Source organism: Chiloscyllium plagiosum, unplaced genomic scaffold, assembly GCF_037043375.1.
Source record: "Chiloscyllium plagiosum isolate Xiang-an unplaced genomic scaffold, Cpla_swu_hap1 HiC_scaffold_7, whole genome shotgun sequence".
Classification (NCBI taxonomy): domain Eukaryota; kingdom Metazoa; phylum Chordata; class Chondrichthyes; order Orectolobiformes; family Hemiscylliidae; genus Chiloscyllium; species Chiloscyllium plagiosum.
Window position 1 is genome coordinate 53,502,040 of NW_028270145.1, and position 18,146 is coordinate 53,520,185.

At 42.3% G+C, this 18,146-nt stretch overlaps 1 long non-coding RNA gene across 4 annotated transcripts in view; it reads left to right on the plus strand.

Moving 5' to 3' along the window:
- LOC122551562 (uncharacterized) overlaps positions 1-18,146 on the plus strand; it is a 42,818-nt gene that overhangs the window by 5,505 nt on the left and 19,167 nt on the right. For 3 of the 4 annotated variants that reach the window (XR_015757676.1, XR_015757679.1, XR_015757677.1), the window contains exons 2-4: positions 7,923-8,160; positions 12,717-12,812; positions 16,994-17,164. This is a non-coding gene — a long non-coding RNA (uncharacterized LOC122551562). The remainder of the gene's footprint in view (positions 1-7,922; positions 8,161-12,716; positions 12,813-16,993; positions 17,165-18,146) is intronic. The other variant, XR_015757678.1, reaches the window with a different exon arrangement.

An 18,146-nucleotide genomic window follows, 5' to 3' on the forward strand; every position in this document is an offset into this window, starting at 1 on the left:
GAGGAAGTGGTCGAGTGCGGGAGCCATGGTTTACTAAAGAAGTTGAATCTCTTATCAAGATGAAGAAGAAGGCTTATATTAGAATGAGATGTAAAGGCTCAGTTAGGGTGCTTGAGAGTTACAAGTTAGCCAGGAACAACCTGAAGAGAGAGCTAAGAAGATCCAGGAGAGAACATGAGAAATCGTTGGCAGGTGGGATCAAGAAAAACCCTAAAGCTTTCTTTAGGTATATCAGGAATAAATGAATGACTAAAGAAAGATTAGGGCCAATCAAGGACAGTAGTGGGAAGTTGTGCGTGGAGTCTGAGCAGATAGGAGAAGTGCTAAATGAATGTTTTTTGTCAATATTCACACTGGAAAAAGACAATGTTGTCAAGGAGAGTACTGGGATATAGGCAACTAGACAAGACAGGATTGAGGTTCACAAGGAGGAGGTGTTAGCAATTCTGGAAAGTGTGAAAATAGATAAATTCCCTGGGAAGCCAGGGAGGAGTTTGCAGAGCCTTTGGCTTTGATATTTATGTTGTCATTGTCTACAGGAATAATGCCAGAAGACTGGAGGGTAGCAAATGTTGTCCCCTTGTTCAAGAAAGGAATTAGGGACAATGCTGATAATTATAGACCAATGAGCCTTACTTCAGTTGTGGGTAAAGTGTTGGAGAAGGTTATAAGAGATAGGATTTATAATCTAGAGAGGAATAAGTCAATTAGGGATAGTCAACATGGCTTTTTATGAAGGGTAGGTCATGCCTCACAAACCTTATTGAGTTCTTTGAGATAGTGACCAAACAGGTGGATGAGGGTAAAGCAGTTGACGTGTATATGGATTTTAGTAAGGTGTTTGATAAGGTTCCCCAAAATAGGCTATTGCACAAAATGCGGAGACGTGGGATTGAGGGTGATTTAGCGGTTTGGATTAGAAATTGGCTAGCTGAAAGAAGACAGAGGATGGTGGTTGATGGGAAATGTTCATCTTGGAGTTTAGTTACAAGAGGTGTACCACAAGAATCTGTTTTGGAGGCACTGTGGTTGTCATTTTTATAAGTGACTTGAATGAGGATGTAGAAGGATGGGTTAGTAAATTTGCAGATGACACTAAGGTCAGTGGAGTTGTAGATAGTGCTGAAGGATGGTGCAGGTTACAAAGGGACATAGATAAGCTGCAGAGTTGGGCTGAGAGGTAGCAAATGGAGTTTAATGCAGAAAAGTGTGAGATGATTCACTTAGGAAGGAGCAACAGGAATAAAGAGTACTGGGCTAATGGTAAGACTCTTGGTAGTGTAGATGAGCAGAGGGATCACGGTGTCCATGTACACAGATCCCTGAAAGTTGTCACCCAGGTTGATAGGGTTGTTAAGAAGGCTTACAGTGTGTTAGCTTTTATTGGTAGAGGGATTGAGTTTCAGAGCCACAAGGTCATGCTGCAGCTGTGCCAAATTCTTGAGCGGCCGCAATTGGAGTATTGCATATAGTTCTGGTCACCGCGTTATGGTAAGGATGTGAAAGCTTTGGAAAAGATTCAGAGGAGATTTACTAAGATGTTGCCTGGTATAGAGGGAAGGTCTTATGGGGAAAGGCTGAGGGACTTGCGCCTGTTTTCGTTAGAGAGAATAAGGTTGAAAGGTGACCTAATTGAGACATATAAGACAATTAGAGGGTTAGATAGGGTGGACAGGGAGACCCTTTTTCCTCGGATGGTGATGGCTAGCACAACGGGATATAGCTTTAAATTGAGGGGTGATAGATATAGGACAGATGTCAGAGGTAGTTTCTTTGCTCAGAGAGTAGTAGGGGCGTGGAATGCACTGCCTGCATCAGTAGTAGACTCACTAACTTTAAGAGCATTTAAATGGTCATTGGATGAACATATGGATGAAAATGGAATAGCGTAGGATAGATGGGCTTCAGATTGGTTCCACAGGTCGGCGCAACATTGAAGGCCGAAGGGTCAGTACTGCGCTGTTATGTTCTATTTTTATGTGACTTGTCCATGCTGGCCCAGTTTCCCAAACTGAACTAGTTCCGTTTGCCTGTGTTTGGCTCATATCCCTCTATACCTTTACAATCCATGCGCCTGTCCAAGCCTATTTTAGATGTTGTAATTGTACTCGCCTCTACCACTTCCTCTGCAGTTCATTTAACCTATGCACCAGCCTCTGTGTGAAAAGTCACCCCTCTGTTAAATCTTTCCCGTCTCACCTTAAACCTATGCCCTCTAGTTTTGGATTCCCCTAGCTGGGGAAAAGACCTGGGCTATTCACCTTATATTTAGTCCTCATTACTTTATAAAGTCACCCCCTCAGCCTCCTATGCTTCAGAGAAAAATTTCCCAGCCCTTCCAGGGTAGGGGAGTCAAAAAGTAGAGAGCACAGATTTAAGGTGAGAGAAAAAAAGATATAAAAAGTACCCGAAGGACAACCTTTTCGCACAGCGGGTGGTGTGTATTTGGAAAGAACTGCCAGCGGAAGTGGTGGAGACAAGTACAATTACAATGTTTAAAAGACATTTGGACGGGTACATGGATAGTAAAGGTTTAGAGGGATATGGGCAAAACACATGCAAATGGGACTGGTTCAGTTTACAAAACCTGGTTGGCATGGAAGAGTTGGGCTTAAGGGTATGTTTCTGTGCTGTATGACTGTATGATGATTGTTCTTGTGAACCAAATGGGTTTTACAACAATCAATGACAGTGGTCATGGCCACGATTACTAAATGTAGTTTTTGATTCATGATTTATTAAACATATTTAAATACCAGCAACTGCTACAGTGGTATTTGAATGTGTTTTGCCAGAACATCAGCTTGGACCTTTAGATTACTTAGTCCAGTGATAATACATGATGACACCATCTCCCTTATACAGATGATATATGAAAAGTTAGCGATTTTTTTTGGCCAAAAGTCAGAGATAGTCTTTTACAAACAATCGACCGTAATTCTAAGTATACAGTATACGGTTAGTTCCACAGCAGTTCTACAACACAGAAGTAATTTTAAAACTTCACTGTTTATAGCTATTACCATAATGTTTTATTCATATCTTCCAAAATTACAAATCTTACGCAATTATTGTAATCTCTTCTCCCTAATGTTCATAAGCATTCACATAATGATCCAATCTTTAGTCCAATCTGCAAACAGCGATTAATTGCATCAAAAAGCTTAAATGTTTTGTATAACAGGATATAGTCTGTATAAGCTAGGATTATGTAGGTTTGCCTAGGTTATTAAAGTCTTAAAACAAGTGGGTAATTAAGCAATTAATGCATTGGTGCTAATTTTTCAAAAATTTGCTAGATTGTACAGGGCCTTGGCGAGACCACATCTGGAGTATTGTGTGTCATTTTGGACTCCTTATCTGAGGAACGAGGTTTTAGCTATGGAATGTATGCTTATGGAATGTCTTATGGAAAACAGTAAAGGTTTCAAGACTGATACCTGGATTGGCAAGACTGATGTGAAAAGAGAATGGTTCCGGCTATATTCACTGGAGTTTAGAAGAATGAGGGGGGAATTCCATTGAAACCTATAAAACACTAACAGCACTGAGCAGGGTATATGAAGGAAGGTTGTCCTCAGTCAACAGGTAATTCAGAACCAGGGGTCACTAGCTAAGGATATAAAGTAGGCCATTTAGGACAAAGAAGAGTACAAACTTCTTTACAAAACGACTGGTGAGCCAGTTAAGTTCTTTGCCACAGAAAGAGGTTTGAGCTAAAAAGGATTGTTTTCAAAAAGGAGTTGGATATAATTCTTGGAACCAAAGGGTTCAAAGGTTAAGGGGAGAATGTGGAAATGTGATGAGTCAGATAATGGGCCATGATAATATTGAATGGTGAACCAGGCTCATAGGGCCAAACGACTTCATCCTGCACCCGTTTGCCATATCTCAATTCTGGAAATGTTCAATTGGACTGAAATATATTCCCTCTATTCAAGAAGGGTGGGATGCAGAAAACGGTAAATTATGGGAAGGTTATTTTGATGTCCGTCTTTGGGAAGGTACAAAAATTGATTATCATGGAGAATATAGCTGAACACTTAGAAAAGCTCAATGTGATCTGGAAGGTACAACAGGTAATCAGGAAGGCTAATAGAATATTTGCCCTTATTTCAAGGGGTTGGAGTTTAAGAGTAGGGAAGTCTTACTGCAACTAGATAAGGTGCTGGTGAGACCACATCTGCTTTACTGTGAGCAATTATGGCCCCCTTATTTAAGAAAATGTATTATTTCATTGGTGGCAGTTCAGAGAAGGTTTGTTAGGATGAGCCCCAATATGTAGGATTGTCCTATCAGCAAAGGTTAAAGAGGTTGGGACTCTACGCATTGGAATTTAGAAGAATGAGAGGTGATCTCATTGAAACACAATTCTTAAGAGGCTTGACAGTAAATGATGAGGAGATATATCCCCTTGTGGGAGAGATTAGGACAAGAGAGCGTAGCCTCAGTATAAAGAGGTGCCAATTTAAGACTGAGATGAGGAGGAATTTCGGGTGGTTGTGAGTCTTCAGAACATCCTGCTAAACAGCACTGTGGTAGCAGAGTCCTTGTGTATATTTAAGGCTGAGATGGATAGCTACTAATTGGAATATTGTGTGCAATCTAGTCTCCCTGCTATACAAAGGATGTTGTGAAACTTGAAAGGGTTCGGAAAGGATTTACAAGAATGTTGCCAAATTTGGAGGGTTTGAGCTATAGGGAGAGGCTGAGTAGACTGGGGCTATTTTTCTTGGAGTTGTCTGAGGCTGAGGGGTGACCTCATAGAGGTTTATAAAATCATGAGGGGCACAGATAGGGTAAATAGACAATGTCTTTTCCCTTGAATGGGGGAGTCCAAAACTAGAGGGCATAGGTTTAAGGTGAGAGGGAAAAAATTTAAAAGGGACCTAAGGGGCAACCTTTTCATGCAGAGAGTGGTGCCTGTGAGGAATGAGCTGCCAGAGGCAGTGGTGGAGGCTGGTACAATCACAACATTTAAAAGGCATCTGGATGGCTATATGCATAAGAAGAGTTTAGAAGGATTTGGACCAAATGCTGGCAAATGGAACTAGAATACTTTAGGATATCTGGTCGGCATGGACAAGTTGGACCAAAGGGTCTGTTTTTGTGCTGTATATCTCTACGACTCTATGATTCTAGTAGTGGAATTAAGTGTTATGGAGAAAGAGCAGGAAAGTGGATGTGAGGAATGTTCGATTAGTTATTACATATGGAGCAGGCGAGAGGAGCCGAATGAAATACTCTTGTTCCTATTTCTTATGGTCTTGTGGAAGGTGAATTTGCAGATGACCCAAACATTTTATGAGGGAAGTATTTTATGAGGAAGAACTGAGGAAGCTGAAGATCAATAAAGATAGGTTGTGTGAATGGCTAATGTTTGACACATGGATTGTAGCGTGGGAAAATTTACTTTTGCGGAAAGAATAAAAAAAAGTAGGATTACATAAATGGAGAATGGTTGCAGAATTATAAAATGCAAATAGATTTATGTGTTCTCGTTCGCATGTTGCAAAGGGGTAGTATGCAGGTAGAGCAAGTAATTTAGAAGGCTAACGTGAGAGGAATTGAACACAAAAATAAGGATGTCATGCTTACTCAATTCCTGCTTACAATTTTGGTCTTTAAAATTATGCATCAGTTACATTTATAACATTTGGATAGATTGAATACTGAACAAATATTTTCCCTTGTGCAAAACAGCATAATTAGAGAGGCCATTATAAAACACAATGACCAAGAAAAGAAGAAAGTTATTTGGTTAAAAATCACACCAGGTTATAGTCCAATAGGTTTATATGGAGGCACTAGCTTTCGGAGCGCTGTTCCTTCATCAGGAGGTTGTGGAAAATAAGATTGTAAAACACAGAATTTATAGCAAAGGTTTACAGTGTGATGTAACTGAAATTATATATTGAAAAAGACCTGGATTGTTTGTTAAGTCTCTCATCTTTTAGAATGACCATGTTGGTTTCAGTTCTTTCATATGTAAATCGCAAAACCTTTTAAAAGTTATATTCTCAAGTGAACTTCAACAGTTGGTGTCATGTCAGCCCAGATAATGCATTGAAGGTGTGAGCTGCCCTGTGTGAGACTGTCTGTGCCACAATGGTCAGCTGATTCTAATCTAAAAAATAGATTTATAGAATCTTACATGGATTCATGCAGTTTATACCCCACAACATCTGATGAAGGAGCAGCACTGTGAAAGCTAGTGCCTCCAAATAATCTTATTGGACTATAACTTGGTGTTGTGTGATTTTTAACTTGTACACCCCAGTCCAACACCGGCACCTCCAAAATAAAATTATTTGGTTAAGAGCAGTGAGAACTGAGCTGTCTGGCTGTTCACAGCAGCCCTGTCTTGAATTGCCACTTTGCATCTTGCCCCCTGTGCCGGAGATACCAGACTCAGAGTACTGATATATTGCCTTACCATTTAGCGCAGAACACCAGAAAGCCAGAAAAGCTTGTCATAGGAACATACTTAGGAAGATAGGAATTGGGCAATTCAGCTATTCGAGCCAGCCCCTCCATTTAACATGATCACAGCTGATCTTATTCTAGTCTCAACTCCACTTTCCTGACTGCTCCCCATAACCCTTTATCCCGCTTTTCATCAGAAACATATCTGTTTCTTTCTAAAGTCTGCTGATTGATTCTGCCTCCACTACACTCTGGTAGGGAGTTCCACAGGTTCACAACCTTCTGAGAGTTACTCCTCATCTCAGTTTTGAACATACCTTCTCTCACTGTATTTCTATGACCGCTTGTTTGAGACTCTTCTACAAGGAGGAACATCTGTTCAATGTCCATCTTATCAATCCCCTTTAGCATTTTATATAGCTCAGACAGATTCTCCTCATCCTCTGAACTCCAGCGAGTACAAGCCTAAGCTTTTAAACTGCTTCTCAAATGTCAGCCCTTTCATCCCTGGAGTCAACCTTGTGAACCTTCTCTGAACCGCATCCAGTGCCATTACATCCTTCCTCAAGTAAGAAGACGAAAACTGGACACAATACTCTAGGTGTGGTCTCACCAACACCTTACGTAGTTGAAACAACACGACTTTACTTTTAGAATCCATGATTGTCAACAGGCCTCAGTAAGTCAATGTAGAAAGTCTTTGGTAAAAGGGCCCTTATACAGTAAGTCACAGACAGTTTCTGAAACCAGGCACTTGTCTTGACTCTTTCTGCCCTATTGTGAGCAACTTTTCTTCTGGAATGAGGAAAAGACATCTATTACAGGAAGTGGGTGGCGCTGCTGTGGGGATATGTCCTGACAGAGTGAATAGGCAGAGCAGAGGGCGTGTGCAGCATTAGTGGAGACAAAGGTTGAGGTGGGTGAAAGCGAATAAGCGAAAATGCTACTAGAATACTGAGAGTGATAGAGCCTGAGCCTTGGTGAGAGGTCTATACAGTAACAGACTTAGAATGAGTGTGAGGTATTGGAGACAAGATGGTGGCAAGTATGCTGGTGGAGTGGAGAAGGTAATTGACTGTCTTCCTACACTGGTATGCATTACTTCAGACAGCTGAGATTGCACTGATCTTGTTGGCAATCTTTGACCAGGCTGGCATGGTCTGGTGTCATGACCTCCACTTCTAGTCATGGAAGTAGTGAACATTCCATCACTGCATCACCCCTTTCACTGGGACCTCGAAGTTCCTGTCTGCAAGATGGGACACCAATTTCCCCTTCTTTGCCCTGTCCGTGCCAAATGTCACAAACTGTGAAGGGCAGCTTTGCAGTAACAGTGCTCATCCGGGTATGCAACAGATTTATAACGATGCCTTGGCAGCAGGGGATGCTGGCCCATTCCACCATACTTTGAGTGCCAGCAGCAGCTAAGGTAAGACAGTTTGTTTTAAAATTACTTACCGGTAGCGGGCAGCGGTGTTTTTTTTCTCTCTTTACAGAAAGAGCGGGAGCAGCAGGGGGAAGTGACGAAGACCGGAGGGGCAGCCGGGAAGGAAAGCAGTGAGTATAAATACTCACCCTTCGACGCCAACGGTCACTTTGAGTGCGAGCAGCAGCTAAGGTAAGACAGTTTGTTTTAAAATTACTTACCGGTAGCGGGCAGCGGTGTTTTTTTCTCTCTTTACAGAAAGAGCGGGAGCAGCAGGGGGAAGTGACGAAGACCAGAGGGGCAGCCGGGTAGGTTTTTTTCTCTTTAAAAGCGCGCAGGAGAAGAAGGGTAGAAGGGAAGGGTGGAGAAGAGCAGAGCCATACTAATTGGGGACTCGATAGTTCGGGGCACAGATAGGAGGTTTTGTGGGAACGAGAGAGACTCACGTTTGGTATGTTGCCTCCCAGGTGCAAGGGTACGTGATGTCTCTGATTGTGTTTTCCGGGTCCTTAAGGGGGAGGGGGAGCAGCCTGAAGTCGTGGTCCACATTGGCACCAATGACATAGGTAGGAGGAGCGCTGAGGATGTTAGGCAGGCTTTCAGGGAGCTAGGTTGGAAGCTCAGAGTTAGAACGAACAGAGTTGTTGTCTCTGGTTTGTTACCCGTGCCACGTGATAGAGTCGAGGAATAGGGAGAGAGAACAGTTAAATGCGTGGCTACAGGGATGGTGCAGGAGGGAGGGATTCCAGTATTTGGATAACTGGGGTTCTTTCTGGGGAAGGTGGGACCTCTATAAACAGGATGGTCTACACCTGAACCTGAGGGGCACCAGTATCTTTGGTGGGAGGTTTGCTAGTGCTCTTGGGGGGGGTTTAAACTAACTCTGCAGGGGCATGGGAACCCAGACTGTAGCTTTAGGGTGCAGGTCCTGGAGTGTAGGGAGGTTATGAACATGGCATCAATTTCAAAGGAGGGTGCCTGTAAACAGGAAAGTGGTTTGAAGTGTGTATACTTCAATGCAAGAAGTATACGAAATAAGGTAGGTGAACTTGCAGCGTGGGTTGGTACCTGGGACTTCGATGTTGTGGCTATTACGGAGACATGGGTAGAACAGGGACAGGATTGGCTGTTGCAGGTTCCAGGGTTTAAATGTTTTAGTAGGGTCAGAGGTGGGGGTAAAAGAGGGGGAGGTGTGGCATTGCTTGTCAAAGATAGTATTACAGCTGTGGAAAGGATGATGGATGAAGACTCGCCATCTGAGGTAGTTTGGGCTGAGGTTAGGAATAGGAAAGGTGAGGTCACCCTGTTAGGAGTTTTTTACAGGCCTCCTAATAGTCCTAGAAACGTAGAAGAAAGGATTGCGAGGATGATTCAAGAGAAGAGTGAAAGTAATAGGGTGGTTGTTATGGGGGACTTTAACTTTCCTGATATTAATTGGGAAAGCTATAGCTCAAGTTCGTTAGATGGGTCAGTGTTTGTCCAATGTGTGCAGGAGGGTTTCCTGACACAATATGTAGATAGGCCAACAAGAGGTGAGGCCATACTGGATTTGGTTCTGGGTAATGAACCAGGCCAGGTGTTAGAATTAGAGGTAGGTGAGCACTTTGGGGACAGTGACCACAATTCGGTGACCTTTACTCTAGTGATGGAGAGGGATAAGTGTGCACTACAGGGCAAGAGTTATAGATGGGGGCAGGGAAATTATGATGCTGTGAGGCATGACTTAGGATGTGTGGCCTGGAAAAGTAAGCTTCAAGGCAAGGGTGTCATTGATATGTGGAGCTTGTTCAAGGAGCAACTATTGAGTGTCCTTGATAAGTATGTGCCCGTCAGGCAGGGAGGAAAGGGTCGTGTGAGGGAGCCGTGGTTTAATAAGGAATTGGAATCCCTTGTTAAATGGAAGAGGGCGGCCTATGTAAAGATGAGGCGTGAAGGTTCAATTGGGGCGATTGAGAGTTATAAGGTAGCCAGGAAGGACCTGAAGAGAGAGCTAAGAGCAGCAAGGAGGGGTCATGAAAGGTCCTTAGTTGGTAGGATTAGGGAAAACCCTAAGGCTTTCTATAGGTATGTCAGGAATAAAAGAATGACTAGGGTAGGAATAGGTCCAGTCAAGGATAGTAGTGGGAAGTTGCGTGTGGAGGCTGAAGAGATTGGGGAGACACTGAATGAATACTTTTCGTCAGTATTCAATCAGGAACAGGACATTGTTGTCAATGTGAGTACTGAGTCACAATTAAGTAGAATGGATGGCTTTGAGGTATGTAGAGAAGAGGTGTTGGAAATTCTGGAAAGGGTGAAAATAGATAAGTCCCCTGGGCCTGATGGCATTTATTCTAGGATTCTCTGGGAAGCAAGCGAGGAGATTGCAGAGCCATTGGCCTTGATTTTTATGTCCTCGTTGTCTACAGGAGTAGTGCCAGAAGATTGGAGGCTAGCAAATGTGGTTCCCTTGTTCAAGAAGGGGAGTAGGGATAACCCTAGTAACTATAGGCCGGTGAGTCTCACTTCTGTTGTGGGCAAAATCTTAGAGAGAATTGTAAGGGATAGGATTTATGAACATCTGGATAGGAATAATGTGATCAAGGATAGTCAGCATGGTTTTGTGAAGGGCAGGTCGTGCCTCACAAACCTTATTGAATTCTTTGAGAAGGTGACTAAGGAGGTGGACGAGGGGAAAGCAGTAGATGTGGTGTATATGGATTTTAGTAAGGCGTTTGATAAGGTTCCCCATGGTAGACTACTGCAAAAAATACGGAGGTATGGCATTGAGGGTGAGTTGGAGGTTTGGATTAGGAGTTGGCTGGCTGGAAGAAGACAGAGGGTAGTAGTTGATGGCAAAGGTTCATCTTGGAGTGCCGTCACTAGCGGTGTTCCGCAAGGATCTGTTTTGGGACCATTGCTGTTTGTCATTTTTATAAATGACCTGGAGGAGGGGTTAGAAAGTTGGGTGAGCAAGTTTGCGGATGATACGAAAGTCGGAGGAGTTGTAGACAGTGAGGAAGGATGTGTCAGGTTACAGCGGGATATAGATAAGCTGCAGAACTGGGCAGAAAGGTGGCAAATGGAGTTCAATGTAGCTAAGTGTGAGGTGATTCACTTTGGTAAGAGTAATAAAAAGATGGGGTACTAGGCTAACGGTCGGATACTTGGTAGTGTGGATGAGCAGAGGAATCTTGGTGTCCATGTACACAAATCTTTGAAAGTTGCCACCCAGGTAAATAGTGCGGTGAAGAAGGCATATGGCGTACTGGCTTTTATTGGTAGAGGAATTGAGTTCCGGAGTACTGAGGTCATGTTGCAGTTGTATAAGACTCTGGTGCGGCCGCATCTGGAGTATTGTGTGCAGTTTTGGTCGCCATACTATAGGAAGGATGTGGAGGCACTGGAACGGGTGCAGAGGAGGTTTACCAGGATGTTGCCTGGTATGGTAGAAAGATCATATGAGGAAAGGCTGAGGCACTTGGGGTTGTTTTCATTGGAGAAAAGAAGGTTTAGGGGTGACTTGATAGAGGTGTATAAGATGATTAGGGGTTTAGATAGGGTCGACAGTGAGAATCTTTTTCCTCGTATGGAGTCAGCTATTACAAGGGGGCATAGCTTTAAATTAAGGGGGGGTAGGTATAGGACAGATGTTAGGGGTAGGTTCTTTACTCAGCGAGTCGTGAGTTCATGGAATGCCCTGCCAGTAGCAGTGGTGGACTCTCCCTCATTATGGGCATTTAAGCGGGCATTGGATAGGCATATGGAGGATAGTGGGCTAGTGTAGGTTAGGTGGGCTTGGATCGGCGCAACATCGAGGGCCGAAGGGCCTGTACTGCGCTGTATTCTTCTATGTTCTATGTTCTATGTTCTATCTTGGCAGTGGTAACTTGTTCTGGTATATTGAGTGACAGAATCGGGAGAGATGACGTTACAGGGATGCCATACTTGTAGGGCAAGTGGTTAATGAGGCAAGTTTGGTAAGATATGTTGAAAGATCTAGGTGAGATATTTATTGATCAACTTAATTTGTGATGTTATTACATACCCCTGCCCTGGAGCAGGTGGGATTGAACCTAGGCCTCCTGACTCAAAGGTACAGACACTACTACTGCACCTGAACAGCCCTAGCTTGTGGACAGAAAGCCTCCATGAAACTCAATATTCTGACACAGCCAGTAAAATGTAACATTCAGACCCTAGTGTTCAGTTTGCTTTTTTCAAAGCTTTACTAACCAAAGGTGCAATATTGGTGCATTTGTACTACATGACCCCTTTGTTGCTTTATCCCATCTGTTCTTCTGACCAAAGTGTATTTTATATTTTAAACTCCATTTACCAATTATTTGCCAATTCTGCATGATTAATTTTTTTTGGAAATTTGTTGTAATCCTCTTCAGTATTGACTAGCACCACACCAATTTGGTGACATGCAAGTTTAGAAATTGTGTTATTGATTCCAATGCCCAATCATTAATATCAGTTGTGAAAAGCAATGGTCTAGCATTGATCCTTGTGGAGTATAAAGTCCCATCTTCTGCCAATCTGAAAACTAGCACCGTTTATTCACATTCTTTACTTCAGGTCTTGAAATCAGCTCGAAACCAATTCAGCCAGTAGTCCTATATTTGAGTTAATTTCTGACCCAATCATTAATCTGTTAGAGATTCTCTTATTGAAGACCTTTTCAAAACCCTTGACTTCACTTTGTGCTGAAAGGGTGAAGAAGTATTGGAGTGCTGGTGGTCCTTGCATAAAATATATTTGAAAGATAGGTGTGGAATTCTAATAATTTTAAGTTGAATGATCATAATGTTTTTAGTATAGACAGTATAAAAAGAAAACAGAATATGCTAAGGTCAATGTCATTTCATTTCATATCAAGTACAGGTACTGTGTAAGAAAAATGAAGGACAGACATCATGTGGTCAGTGCCTGAAGTTTCAATATTGAGTCCTAGAGGCTGTAAAGTGCCTGAAGGGTGAGTTTGCATTGTGTTTTGTTAGAACATTGCAGCAGACCTAGGAATGTTAGCATGAGAACAAGTGTCATGACAAGCAGAAAACTGGCAAGATTCAAAATTGGCACAAACTCTCTCTTAAGAACATAGAACATAGAAGAATACAGCGCAGTACAGGCCCTTCGGCCCTCGATGTTGCGCCGATCCAAGCCCACCTAACCTACACTAGCCCACTATCCTCCAAATGCCTATCCAATGCCCGCTTAAATGCCCATAATGAGGGAGAGTCCACCACTGCTACTGGCAGGGCATTCCATGAACTCACGACTCGCTGAGTAAAGAACCTACCCCTAACATCTGTCCTATACCTACCCCCCCTTAATTTAAAGCTATGCCCCCTTGTAATAGCTGACTCCATACGTGGAAAAAGATTCTCACTGTCGACCCTATCTAAACCCCTAATCATCTTATACACCTCAATCAAGTCACCCCTAAACCTTCTTTTCTCCAATGAAAACAACCCCAAGTGCCTCAGCCTTTCCTCATACGATCTTTCTACCATACCAGGCAACATCCTGGTAAACCTCCTCTGCACCCGTTCCAGTGCCTCCACATCCTTCCTATAGTATGGCGACCAAAACTGCACACAATACTCCAGATGCGGCCGCACCAGAGTCTTATACAACTGCAACATGACCTCAGTACTCCGGAACTCAATTCCTCTACCAATAAAAGCCAGTACGCCATATGCCTTCTTCACCGCACTATTTACCTGGGTGGCAACTTTCAAAGATTTGTGTACATGGACACCAAGATTCCTCTGCTCATCCACACTACCAAGTATCCGACCGTTAGCCCAGTACCCCATCTTTTTATTACTCTTACCAAAGTGAATCACCTCACACTTAGCTACATTGAACTCCATTTGCCACCTTTCTGCCCAGTTCTGCAGCTTATCTATATCCCGCTGTAACCTGACACATCCTTCCTCACTGTCTACAACTCCTCCGACTTTCGTATCATCCGCAAACTTGCTCACCCAACCTTCTAACCCCTCCTCCAGGTCATTTATAAAAATGACAAACAGCAATGGTCCCAAAACAGATCCTTGTGGAATACCGCTAGTGACGGCACTCCAAGATGAACCTTTGCCATCAACTACTATCCTCTGTCTTCTTCCAGCCAGCCAACTCCTAATCCAAACCTCCAACTCACCCTCAATGCCATACCTCCGTATTTTTTGCAGTAGTCTACCATGGGGAACCTTATCAAACGCCTTACTAAAATCCATATACACCACATCTACTGCTTTCCCCTCGTCCACCTCCTTAGTCACCTTCTCAAAGAATTCAATAAGGTTTGTGAGGCACGACCTGCCCTTCACAAAACCATGCTGACTATCCTTGATCACATTATTCCTATCCAGATGTTCATAAATCCTATCCCTTACAATTCTCTCTAAGATTTTGCCCACAACAGAAGTGAGACTCACCGGCCTATAGTTACTACGATTATCCCTACTCCCCTTCTTGAACAAGGGAACCACATTTGCTAGCCTCCAATCTTCTGGCACTACTCCTGTAGACAACGAGGACATAAAAATCAAGGCCAATGGCTCTGCAATCTCCTCCCTTGCTTCCCAGAGAATCCTAGGATAAATGCCATCAGGCCCAGGGGACTTTTCACCCTTTCCAGAATTTCCAACACCTCTTCTCTACATACCTCAAAGTCATCCATTCTACTTAATTGTGACTCAGTACTCACATTGACAACAATGTCCTGTTCCTGAGTGAATACTGACGAAAAGTATTCATTCAGTGTCTCCCCAATCTCTTCAGCCTCCACACGCAACTTCCCACTACTATCCTTGACTGGACCTATTCCTACCCTAGTCATTCTTTTATTCCTGACAGACCTATAGAAAGCCTTAGGGTTTTCCCTAATCCTACCAACTAAGGACCTTTCATGTCCCCTCCTTGCTGCTCTTAGCTCTCTCTTCAGGTCCTTCCTGGCTACCTTATAACTCTCAATTGCCCCAATTGAACCTTCACGCCTCATCTTTACATAGGCCGCCCTCTTCCATTTAACAAGGGATTCCAATTCCTTATTAAACCATTAAGGTTGTGGTTTTGAGACTGTAGCTTTTTTTTTAGTGTGTTTTAAATACTCCGAACAACAATTAAAGAGGAATGAGTCTGAAACAAAAGGTCTTTTGTTATTCAGCAGGTAAAGTAAAAAAACAACCATGAGCCTCAGTGTTAAATATTAAACTCAACTGACCTGAATCTTCGTAAATATGAAATCCACTCCTGTTGGTGGTCGAATGAGCCTTAGAAATGTGAGCTGTCGGGATAATAATGAATGACCTGCATGCCTGTGCTAACTCCATAGTGATCATTGCATATTTGTGAATAGTTGTGCCATATAAATAACATGATGCGTGCTATTCCTTTTCCTGAAGGGAAAACTACACTTTGTGTTTACCTGAGGGTCAGGCATGCATAAAACCAGAAGGCATGTGGGTGTATAATCCTAACAATTGAATTTAGCAAATACAATTGCAAATGTTCTTTTACCCTTGTACATAAAGGATCACTTAAAATCTAACTTCTTAATTCAGAATGATTTATATTAGATTAGATTCCCTATAGTGTGGAAACAGGCCCTTCGGCCCAACAAGTCCACACCGACCCTCCAAAGAGCAACCCACCCAGACCCATTCCCCTACATTTACCCCTGCATCTAACACCACGGGCAATTTAGCAAGGCCAATTCACCTAACCTGCACATCTTTGGACTGTGGGAGGAAACCGGAGCACCCGGAGGAAACCCACCCTGACACGGGGAGAATGTGCAAACTCCACACAGACAATCGTCCAAGATTGGAATCGAATTCTGTATATTTAGTTGCAGTTTTTGCTTGTATACAATCATAGCTATTGTACTTACACTTGACAAAAACTATGCAATAGTATACTTACAATTTTTTGCAAAGGTGGGATGCTAGAAAAAGTAATGCCCTTCTCCTGCTAATCATTATAGCATTATATTTTCTCCATTATCAAATTTCCATAAAAAGTAGATACAAGTACAAAATTATCAACATTATTTAATAATAACTACATTTTTTACTAAATTTAGTGAAGAAAATTATATCCTCTAGTGTAACAACCTAGAAGTTGTAATATAATTTTACTAGATATAGTGTAGAGTTCCCTCTATTTTGCTGCAAAAGTATGCCTCGAGCAATCCAAAGAGAAGAACAAACTGTTGAAATTACTTAGGATGGCACAAATAAATGTTTTATTTGGCCAGCAAACCAAAATAGGCTTGACCAAATTCAACAAGAACAAAAGAATGACCAAAACTGTTACCATTCACCAATATTGTGCTGAAGGTGACAGGATCAAAAATCCAGTGAGTTGCCAAAGAACACAGAGAATGAGCATCAACACCATTTCACAATTTTGGTTATTTTTTGGTCATCGTGAAAAGACTGGTTATTCCAATTTTCCAACTTGGTAAAGCCACTGCACCACCCTCATTTTTCACTACTCAGGCTAAAAGTGAAAGAAATTTTCCATTGTACTGAATTATTTAATGCTGCAGGGGCTCAATCACTGAAGAACTGAGTTGAAACTTCTTGAATGTATTTAATGTTGGACTTTTAACTGCTCATTAAATTTGAAAGACCCAATTCTGGGTGTTTATTTCAAAATTACAGAAATGGATAGGTAGCCATTCATTTCATTCATATATGTTGAATAAGTGCTACGAAATAGTAGATCCTGTAATATTTACAGTATCAACATTTATTTTCTTGATCTTAATATGAATAGAAAATTTATCTGAAACATTCATTGTTTTGGTAACATGTGAATAGTTCAGTTAATGGCCCATCCTGAACTGATGTAGGTATGGAAATTATGTGCCAACGCACAAGTTAAGCAAGAGTTTTGAATGATTTTGCCTTGAAGAAGGTGAAGTCTATTCTAGTCATCACAATTCCTTCTACAGAAAAGTGTGACATTTTGAAATGTTGTAACATGATTAATAAAATTATAGGAGGAAGTTGTTCATTACATGAATAAATAAATTGCAAATGTTCTTTTACTGAACAGGTGATAGTTTTAAATTGTTGGCATCATAGTATCATGACAATTACTACATTAGTGATTACTATATTCCTGATGTTCACCTAGGTACGTCACAGTATCAGAAGGATGCGGAAGCTTTGGAGAGAGTGCAGAGAAGGTTCACCAGGATGTTGCCTGCTCTCGAGGGCATTGGCTATGAAAAAAAGTTCAAAAGACGAGGACTATCTTCACTGTAAAGACAATGGCTGAGACGAAATCTGATAGAAGTCTACAAAAGTATGAGAGGCATAGATAGAGTGGATAGTCAGAGGTTGTGATCTATATGGACTTCAGTAAGGCGTTCAACAAGGTTCCCCTTGGGAGACTGATTAGCAAGGTTAGATCTCATGAAATACAGGGAGAACTAGCCATTTGGATACAGAACTGGATCAAAGGTAGAAGATAGAAGGTGGTGGTGGAGGGTTGTTTTTCAGACTGGAGGCCTGTGACCAGTGGAGTGTCACAAGGATCGGTGCTGGGTCCTCTACTTTTTGTCATTTACATAAATGATTTGGATGCGAGCATAAGAGGTACAGTTAGTAAGTTTGCAGATGACACCAAAATTGGAGATGTAGTGGACAGCGAAGAGGGTTACCTCAGATTACAACAGGATCTTGACCAGATGGGCCAATGGGCTGAGAAGTGGCAGATGGAGTTTAATTCAGATAATTGCGAGGTGCTGCATTTTGTGAAAGCAAATCTTAGCAGGACTTATACACTTCATGGTAAGGTCCTAGGGAGTGTTGCTGAACAAAGAGATCTTGGAGTGCAGGTTCATAGCTCCTTGAAAGTGGAGTCGCAGGTAAATAGGATAATGAAGAAGGCATTTGGTATGCTTTCCTTTATTGATCAGAGTATTGAGTACAGGAGTTGGGAGGTCATGTTGCGGCTGTACAGGACATTGGTTAGGCCACTGTTGGAATATTGCATGCAATTCTGATCTCCTTCCTATCAGAAAGATGTTGTGAAACTTGAAAGTGTTCAAAAAAGATTTACAAGGATGTTGCCAGGGTTGGAGGATTTGATCTATAGGGAGAGGCTGAACAAGCTGGGGTTGTTTTCCCTGGAGCATCGGAGGCTGAGGGGTGACCTTATAGAGGTTTACAAAATTATGAGGGGCATGAATAGGATTAATAGACAAAGTCTTTCCCCTGGGAACGGGGAGTCCAGAACTAGAGGGCATAGGTTTAGGGTGAGAGGGGAAAGATATACAAGAGAC